The sequence below is a fragment of the Stigmatopora nigra genome, chromosome 20 (assembly GCF_051989575.1).
Source record: "Stigmatopora nigra isolate UIUO_SnigA chromosome 20, RoL_Snig_1.1, whole genome shotgun sequence".
NCBI classification, from domain to species: Eukaryota; Metazoa; Chordata; class Actinopteri; order Syngnathiformes; family Syngnathidae; genus Stigmatopora; species Stigmatopora nigra.
In genome coordinates this window covers 3,818,988-3,827,712 of record NC_135527.1, presented here as the reverse complement: position 1 = coordinate 3,827,712, position 8,725 = coordinate 3,818,988, and the positions used below count along the sequence as shown (strand labels likewise).

Genomic DNA, 8,725 nt, shown 5'->3' with positions numbered 1-8,725 from the left:
AGTATCCTCTCAAACAGTATTTTGCGTACAGCTTTAAGGCATTAAAACAAAAACAATCACGCCTTCATTTGACCTAACAATCATATAACAATTACATAAAGAAGCCCGAAGTGCGTCACGAGTGTTATGGACGTGGCAGAAACACCATCTTTGTTATGGAAATGGCAGATATCCCGAGTCCTTGCCCGATCAACCACCTTCACAGCCCGATACTGGGTGAGATGTAGCGTCAACAAACCTTAGAGAAGAACATGTGCGAGTGGACTAGGGGGCAGTTTATGACCTCGAGCCGAACAATAGAAAGACTTTTAATGATTTAACAAAGAAATGAATTACTACACATATATGTATAATAGTATCACAGAATAAACCCAACATTCCCCCGTTTTTATATTATGTATGTTATTAATAATTTCTTAGTAATCACAAATGGAAATGTCGGTGACTGCGATTTTATCCGCCTACTCCTTACTCCCATGGCTGGTCTGAAAGAGAAAGAACATAATCATATTTGTCCAATTGGTCCTCGGAATTACCGTACTCCTGGACCTCACTGTTTTCCCCGGTACGTTTCATTAGCAGAGATATAATTAGTGTAATTTAGAATTTGTAGGGGCAATTGCAGTAGTTATAAGTCGGCTTAGCAAGGAGCGCAAACAGGGGATAAGACAACACCCATACAATGTCAAGGTAGTAGCATATATGGCTACAGAAAGCACAACAGATTGGGCCAAATCCTTACATTTTCCAAAGGTCTTATACCCCCAGTCTGTGAAGCGGACAAGTCTGCTCCAGAATGCTTTTGCATATTGCGGTTTTAGGGTGTGCAGGCCACTAATGACCCTGGTTAGGGACCCATCGGGTGACGTGTTGTTCGGTATGAAGGTGCAACATTGTTTTCCAAACATTTTGCACACACGCCCCCTTGCTCCGTAAGGAACATTTCCACCGCTATGCGATCCTGGAACGCCATCAGACTGGTAGCTGCCAGTCACTCCTTTATGGCCACGAATCCCTGTTCAGTATAATTTCCAGTTTTTGGACATTGTACTGCAGGTAATTTATTCTATCTACATTTTTGTTTGGCGACTCCCATCCTACTGTGATCTGATTAGCCAGCTTATACTCATCTGGTATGCCCCGGGGGATGCCAATCGCATCAATGTATGTTGGATCTCCTTCCCTTCATGCCGCTCGACAATGTCCACACCAGATTTCTGAGCAGCCAATTGTATTTCCTCCACTGTAGATGGAAAAGCAGACACTGGTAAGAGCAGTGAGACCAAAGCACTTAGTCCTGCCACGTTTCGACAGGAGTTGTATAATTTATCTCCACCACACCACCACCATAGGTCAGAACGATGTATCAGGGGTGCAGTTTGTTTTAGAACGCCGACACACCACGTCTCATTTATCTCACCCAGCTTCAGACCATGCCCTGTAAGGTTTAAGCAGGTAAAATGATTAAACTGTGGAAAAATTGACTTCCCATTTACAGGAACAGGATAGACACTGTTTTAATATTTTTCTGTACAAGTAGGACACGTTTTTCATTTGTAAAAACACTTTCCCCAAAGAATGGTGATTGAGTGAGTTGTTATATCCGATCGTATTTCCTTGTCTGGTAGTTTGTTTTAGCCCTTTGTAAGATGGTTTAGTCTCAATTGAAACCCTTTCACCTTTCGCATATGGAGACGTCAAACCCAATATAAAAGAGTTCCCTATAGTTTCATAGTATTGCTTGCTGAAAAATAATCTTTCCAATCAATATTGAGGTGTTTCATGCATCTTATTAAGTCAGAAATCTTATTTTACCTGTCCTCTCAATGTTTCAACTGAAACCACCCTTTTACAAAAGTAGCCCCACATAGTGCTGGCGCCTGTTCTTTACACACCATTAACATCACCCAATTATCCCCCGTTTGGGAAATCCCTGTTTCAAAAATAAATTTCACAAGTTAATATGTCAGTCCAAGGTTTCCAATCTTGACCAATTTCTGCAACAATGTGTAAAGTTGCTTAAAACTGTAGTCTTAATAATATGTGCATTTCTAAGGAACATCCTGTCTATAATCTGTCTTAATATTATGCCTTTCCATGATGTCTATAATCTCTTCTCAACATGTCTCAGTGTTCAATTGTTGTACTTTTCCATGATTACTATAATCTCAACTACTGTACTTTTTCATGACATCATGCTGAAACTCAATAATAGCAACATTCACCTTGGGAAGATAAGAGAGTTCCTCGGAGCCGAGCGCGAGTTGTCATCTCACGCCTCAGACCTTTCCCAGCAACCGGTTGCTTCAAAATGTGACACAGTCTCATGCCTGTCTGTAACTTCACTCCCAACAAGATCAGAAGATATTGGCAGTGGTGGGATTTGAACCCACGCCTCCTAAGAGACTGGAGCCTTAATCCAGCGACTTAGACCACTTGGCCACACTACCCTATATGAGTGTGTGGAAGTTTTCCAAAAACCTACAGCAATATATCCCAGATCTCTGAGTGTGCAGTGGGACACCCGGCTGACTTGCAGGCAGGCGTGGCCTCAATTCCCAATAGTGGCGGTCTGATTGTGAGTGCAAATGGTTGTTTGTGCCCTACGGCTTACTGGTGTTGTTTGCCTTTTGCTTGAAGCCTGCTTGCTAGGATGTGTAGTATGGAATATGAATGAATGAAATTTACATTACATTAGCATGCCCAACTCCAGCCCTCGAGGGCCACTATCAAATTGGTTTTCCATGTCTCCCTCCATCAACACGCCTGAATTAAATAATTGGGATCGTTATCAAGCTTCTGGACAGCTGCCTGATGAGTTGACCATTTGGTTCAGATGTGGTAGAGGAGGGAGATATGAAAAATAGACCGCAAAGGGGCCCTTGAGGACCGGAGTTGGGCACCCCTCCATAGTTAAATTACTGACATTTTGGTGTCATGAGAGACACTAATGCTAATCCTCAAGAAGATTGCCAATTTTTAATGTTTAAAAATAGTAACATTGATATTAAATTAATAATTTTTGCCAACCTATGAGAAAATATACCTGACAATATTAAATTTGACAGTGATAGGGAATTTCTTATTGAAAATGTATCCTTTTTCCACATCATACAAAGCAATTTAGTAACACACTATTTTGAAGCATAACCCCAAAAATAAATCTAAAATCGTTTAACAAAGTCAATTGCACATATGTCAAGCAATAAATATAAGCTCCTTTTCAATCTCAAAATGTTAAGATTGAATTTATATTACAATACAGTTTCTGACTTTAATCGTATAAGACCACCTAAAAAGTTTAGAGATGATGTCTATGTATTTTAACAACTGCAAACATTGTAGGGAATAAGCTTGTAACGTTTAAAGAAAGTTTTAATTTGAAAAGATGCACACGGGTAGTATGCTTGTGACAGCTTTTTGACATGTGGTATGATTTACTATGTTTTTACAATATCTGAAATCCACAAAAACCCACACAGGTGAAAGACCATTTTCCTGCTCAGTCTGTTGTCAAAAATTCAGCTGCCAAAAACCTTAAAATCACACAAAAGAACATAGACAGGTTAGACATATTTTCTTTGTCAGTTTGTAGTTAAAAATTCACTTGAAAGGCCAATTTAGAGCATCACAGAACGAATCCACACACAGGAAAAAAAAACCTTTTCCCTGCCCAGTCTGTGGTCAAACATTCAATCACAACAAAACCTTAAAAAAACACAAATTCTCACAGTTGTATAAAACAAAAAAATCCTTCCACTAGATTTGTAAAGTAACATTAGCTATCAGCTAAAGTGCCAGTTAAAATTGAGATGTCAGGTCAACAGTCCTTGGCACGAGGACTCAGTGACGTGATACGACCCCGAGTTCTCTTCAGACAGTTTAAAGAAGCTTTCATACAAAAATGATTAACTGCACACATATATAATATAATTATCGAATAAACCCAACAGGTAGGGATGAGAAGAAGCAGAGTGGCGCAGCGGAAGCGTGCTGGGCCCATAACCCAGAGGTAAATGGATCGAAACCATTCTCTGCTACTTACAATTATTACTTTTTTTTGCAGATGCAAAATACCTCACTTTCAAGTGTTGCAGTTGCTGTGAAAAACTGATCTTTATAATTATTAATTCTTAAAATTAATAACTCACTTCACATTTTCAATGTGTCATTTTCAGAGTATGGGAATCGGGTATAAGCTAAATTTTTTGATTCAATGAATGACATTTGGGGCAGCCTGGTGGTGCAGTTAGCCCCACAGTTCTGGGTTCAAGACCAGGTCGGTCCAACTGTATGGAGTTAACATGTTATCCCCTGCGTGGGTTTCTTCCGGGTACTCTGGTCTCATCCCACATTGGACATTCTAAATTGCCACTAGGTGTGAGCGTCATTAGTTGCCATTGACAGGGAGAGATGTTCAATCCAGTTTGACTGCAATCCCTCCGGTCAAATTGTATTGCATGCCTGTCGTCGTCAATGGGAGTGAAATAGGATCACTTGCTCTGGCAGATAATGAGTTAAGATAGCAAGTCACAAGCATGTCCATAAAGGTCAGGCTAAACAGATCTGACACATTTGTAGGTTTTAAAATAATGAAAACAAGCTCTGGCTCATTGGTCTTGTGTTAAAATTCTTGCATAGGGTGAAAGAGGTCCTGGGTCCAACTCCTGGATGAGACATAACTTTGTCGAATTGTGATCTATTATGAGAGTTGATTTGTCACATGCTTCACCTGAGAAAAAAAGTGTTGAATTGTCATATATGGTGGGGTGGTATGGGACATTAGCCATCTGAGAAAAAAAGTGTCGCCCAATGGGTATATCTGGCTCGTTGGTCTAGTGCAGTGCTTCTCCAATAGTGGGGCGCGCCCCCCTGGGGGGGGGGGGGCTTGGTGCGATACCTGGGGGTGGGGCGCGTGTAACCCTGGGGAACAGGATTTTATTTGGCCGTACTAGTATAAAGTGTAATTGTGCATCCACTACAGTAGCTGGCAGTGGCGCTCTCATTGTTACTTCTGTCATGTTTGCGAGAGTGCAACATTTCACATGTTGTACTCATAACAATTTCATGAAATGATTTTATTTATAGTCACGGTGGGAAGTGGGGGGGGGGGGGATCAAATAGTTTTCTTCTTGCTAGGGGGGCCTAACAGAAATTAATTGAGAAGCACTGGTCTAGTGGTATGATTCTCGCTTCGGGTGTGAGAGGTCCCAGGTCAAACTCCCAGGTGAGCCCTGGTTTTATTGAATTATGATATATATATATTTATTGAATTATTATATATATATATGAATTATGACATTAGTCATCTAAGAAAAAAAGTGTCAGTTTAAGAGCACCTCTAGCTTGTTGGGCAATTCTTCAATAATCTCGAACATTGGAAGACATACTGAGGCTGATATAATGAAAGTTAAGGCCGCGTCTGCAGAGGCAGGCATGCAACAATTCAGAGGCCGGAGAGTGTGACAACTCTCCAGGCTCCCCAAAGCTATTTCCTGCTGAAAATCTGCTTCAACTGTGTTTTTAATAGAGATAAGACAAGTCATAAAAATGGGAGGCGTTAATACAAATGAAGGAGGTGGAGTACAAAAGGTGTTGGGCACATTTTAACCAATAGGTGTAAATTAAATTCTATTCTAGTGACTTTTAATACATCAGAGTGCAAAAGGGTGCAAGATTAAATATAAGAATACAATTTATATTTCACATTAGCCACCTAAGGAAAAAAGTGTCACCGTATGGGCACCCCTGGCACGACTTTGACATTGACTTTAGAAATTTGACAGATAGGCCGGGTCAGCACAAGATACGATACATATAAAAAACTGCATCCGTTAACAGTACATGTGAAACATAAACAGAAAAAAAGAAGTAAAGTATTAACATACTCATCACTCATCATTAAAATAAAAAGTATAATGTACAAAGTAAAGTAAAAAGGAATGTTATAAGAAATATTCAAATGTAATTTAAAAAAAGATAGAGGGGCTGTAAAACATGTAAAACAAAAGGAGTGGAGAGAGCTACTGCCAATGGCGAATTTTTCGATCGAAATTTTGGTCGTAAAACAAAATGTTGTATAGCAAAGTGGTCATATCACATGGTTCGACTGTACAGTGTTTAGCATGTGAGAAGGAAGATTATGTTTAGCAATGTTTATTTACTTTTGATGTGTATGCGTGAATGTGAGAGTCTCGGGTAAAGCACATGGAATAGTAAGCCATGAGTTAATTTGCAATTCAAGTTGGTTGTTCATTTTATAAACCAGCTGCAGTAGCTCAGTTGGGAGAGCGTTAGACTTAAGATCTAAAGGTCCCTGGTTCAACCTCTGGTGTCGGCATCACATCAGACTTTGCAAACCCAGCCTAATTCAGCTAGCAGTCTGTCTTCGGTTTCCTTGTCAGCCGTGAGTCACTTTGCAGTCAAGTTAGATTCTAATCACCTCCATTACCCAAATAGGCTCAGACGCGGATTGTTGAAAATTTACGACAATATGCATTGAATCATAAAGGTTGTTCAGACAGTGATCCCACTCAATCAGAATCTTCTTAAGTGTCCTTTTAGGTCTGCATTCTGTGGTGAAGGTCCAGTAAACAGTCCTTGAGATGAGGACTTGGTGACTTGATACAATCGTGAGTTCTCCTCAGACAAATTGAAGAAGCTTTCATACAAAAATGCTTAAACACAATAGTATTAATGAATACTGTCCAACACTAAGGATAAATATTTCTTTTCTCATATTTAGATGTAATTTTCGATTGTTTACATTTTTTTACCTGTCTTGTTCAGTTGTTTTTTTTAAATGATACTGCATTTTTTTGTTGGTAACATGCTCTCAAGTATGTGTATGAATCTATAAGGCAATTTCAAGAACATTTTTTTCACAGCAATGGTAACTCTTGGAAGTGGGGTAGTTTGCCTCTACAAAAAAGGAACTGATGTTGTCTCCCGTGGGGTTAATCAGGCCCAGTGATTCTTGGACCAATGTTGACCGGAGCCTTGTAGCCCTGGTAGGGTTACCCATGGCCAACTGGTCTGATGTGTGGGATTAGACGAAGAATGGCTCAGAGGATCTCTTATGATGAGCAACATTATTGGACGAAATCTTCCCTCGCCTGGACGCGGTTAGGAAGAGCCTGAGCGTAAGGTTGAGAAAACCCGGCTCGACATAGTTTGGCTCTGGAGTTGCCCGCGGGAAAAAAGGGTTGCATCCCTCCGTTTTCAGGTGGGGGAACGGCACTTGATTGTTGTATGTGTGCATGCACAAAACAGCAGTTCAGGGTATCTACCCCTTTTGGAGTCCTTGGGGGGGGGGGGGGGGGTTGCTGGAGAGTGCTCCTTAGGGCGACTCCATGTTCTGCTGGGGGACTTCAATGTTAATGTGAGAACTGGATGGATTGATTGGCAAGAACGTCCCCCCTGATCGAAACCCTAGTGGTGTTCTATTGTTGAATTTCTGTGCTCGTAGTGGATTGACAAACGAACACCATGTTCAAGCATAACGGTGTCCGTATGTGCATTTGGCACCAGGACACCCGCATGTTTTGGATACTCGGTAAAGAGAGGGACGGAGCTCTCAACCAATCACAACCTGGTGCTGAGTTTGCTTCAAAGGTGGGGGCAGATGCCAGTGCAACCCGGGAGACCTAAAGGTTTCGGTCCCCTATTAGAAGGACCTCCAATTCCCACTTGCTGCTCTCTGCTCGACCTCACCCGTCCGTCCACGCATCTCCGTGCCGACTGGCTTGACAGTCGCACCCAGGCCAATGCCATCACATTGCTGTTTATCTCATTTAGGCAGAGCGTGGTGCTGAAAATGCCAAAGCCGTGGGTTCGACCGTGGAACGGGCAAAGCCTCCCTAGAACACAGGTGTCAAAGAGGCAGCCCGGGGAACAAATCTGGCCGGCTGCATCATTTGGTGCGGTTTGACACCCTTGTTCTAGAGTAATTTAAGATTGCCTAAAATGATTAATTTTGCCGTAAAGTAACAGTTTAGCGAGCTGACATTTACAATTGCGGTCATCACACAAAAATCATGGCCATTTTGCACATGGCTGATTAGCTCTGTTGGTCAGAGTGAGGTGCTAATCATGCCAAGGTTGTGGGTTTAACCTCCACATGGGCCATGACAACTCCAAAGTCAATTGAAATTACCTAGTCCAACTTATTTTGCCTTAACATAAGTGTTTAGCTAGTTGACGTGTTGCATTTGCTTCATTATGAAAATATATGGACTGTGCAGCACATGGCCTGTTAACTCAGTTGGTCAGAGTGTGGTGCTAATAACGCCAAAGTCGTGGGTTCAACCCCCACACAGGCCATGACCTCTTTGTAGTACTTGCCTAATAGAACTTATGTTGCCCTAACCTAACATAATATCTTGTCTTGATGATTCTTCAGTTTCTAGGATTGGGTAATTTCTCTGCTCCAGAAGGCAGAAGATGCCACCCAGGATGTGAATCATCTCAGTGAGGGAATATTAGCTAGGTTTGTTCCCACCGCATTACTGTTCTTCCCATAATTGTTGTGAAATTAAATTTGTCTTCATATTCAAGCGGTCAGAAAAGTGCTCCTCAACTTTGCTTAGCCTACAATGACGAAGCCTGTAGAAAGTCATAATAGGATTATTCTTAATAGTCGTCACAAGTGCAAAAATCTCCAAATAAAGATGTAAAAACCCTTAAATTTGAAACAACAAAATGCTGTACCGGAGTTGTTTATCTG

General features: G+C 41.2%; 2 non-coding genes across 2 annotated transcripts; one reads left to right on the top strand and one right to left on the bottom strand.

Annotated features, from left to right (window-relative positions):
• Window positions 1-2,368: 2,368 nt before the first annotated feature.
• On the bottom strand, window positions 2,369-2,450 carry trnal-aag (transfer RNA leucine (anticodon AAG)). Its single transcript has one exon. It is a non-coding gene; the product is annotated as a tRNA-Leu (tRNA).
• Window positions 2,451-8,248: 5,798 nt separating this feature from the next.
• On the top strand, window positions 8,249-8,322 carry trnai-aau (transfer RNA isoleucine (anticodon AAU)). Its single transcript has one exon. It is a non-coding gene; the product is annotated as a tRNA-Ile (tRNA).
• The last annotated feature ends 403 nt before the right edge of the window (window positions 8,323-8,725 follow it).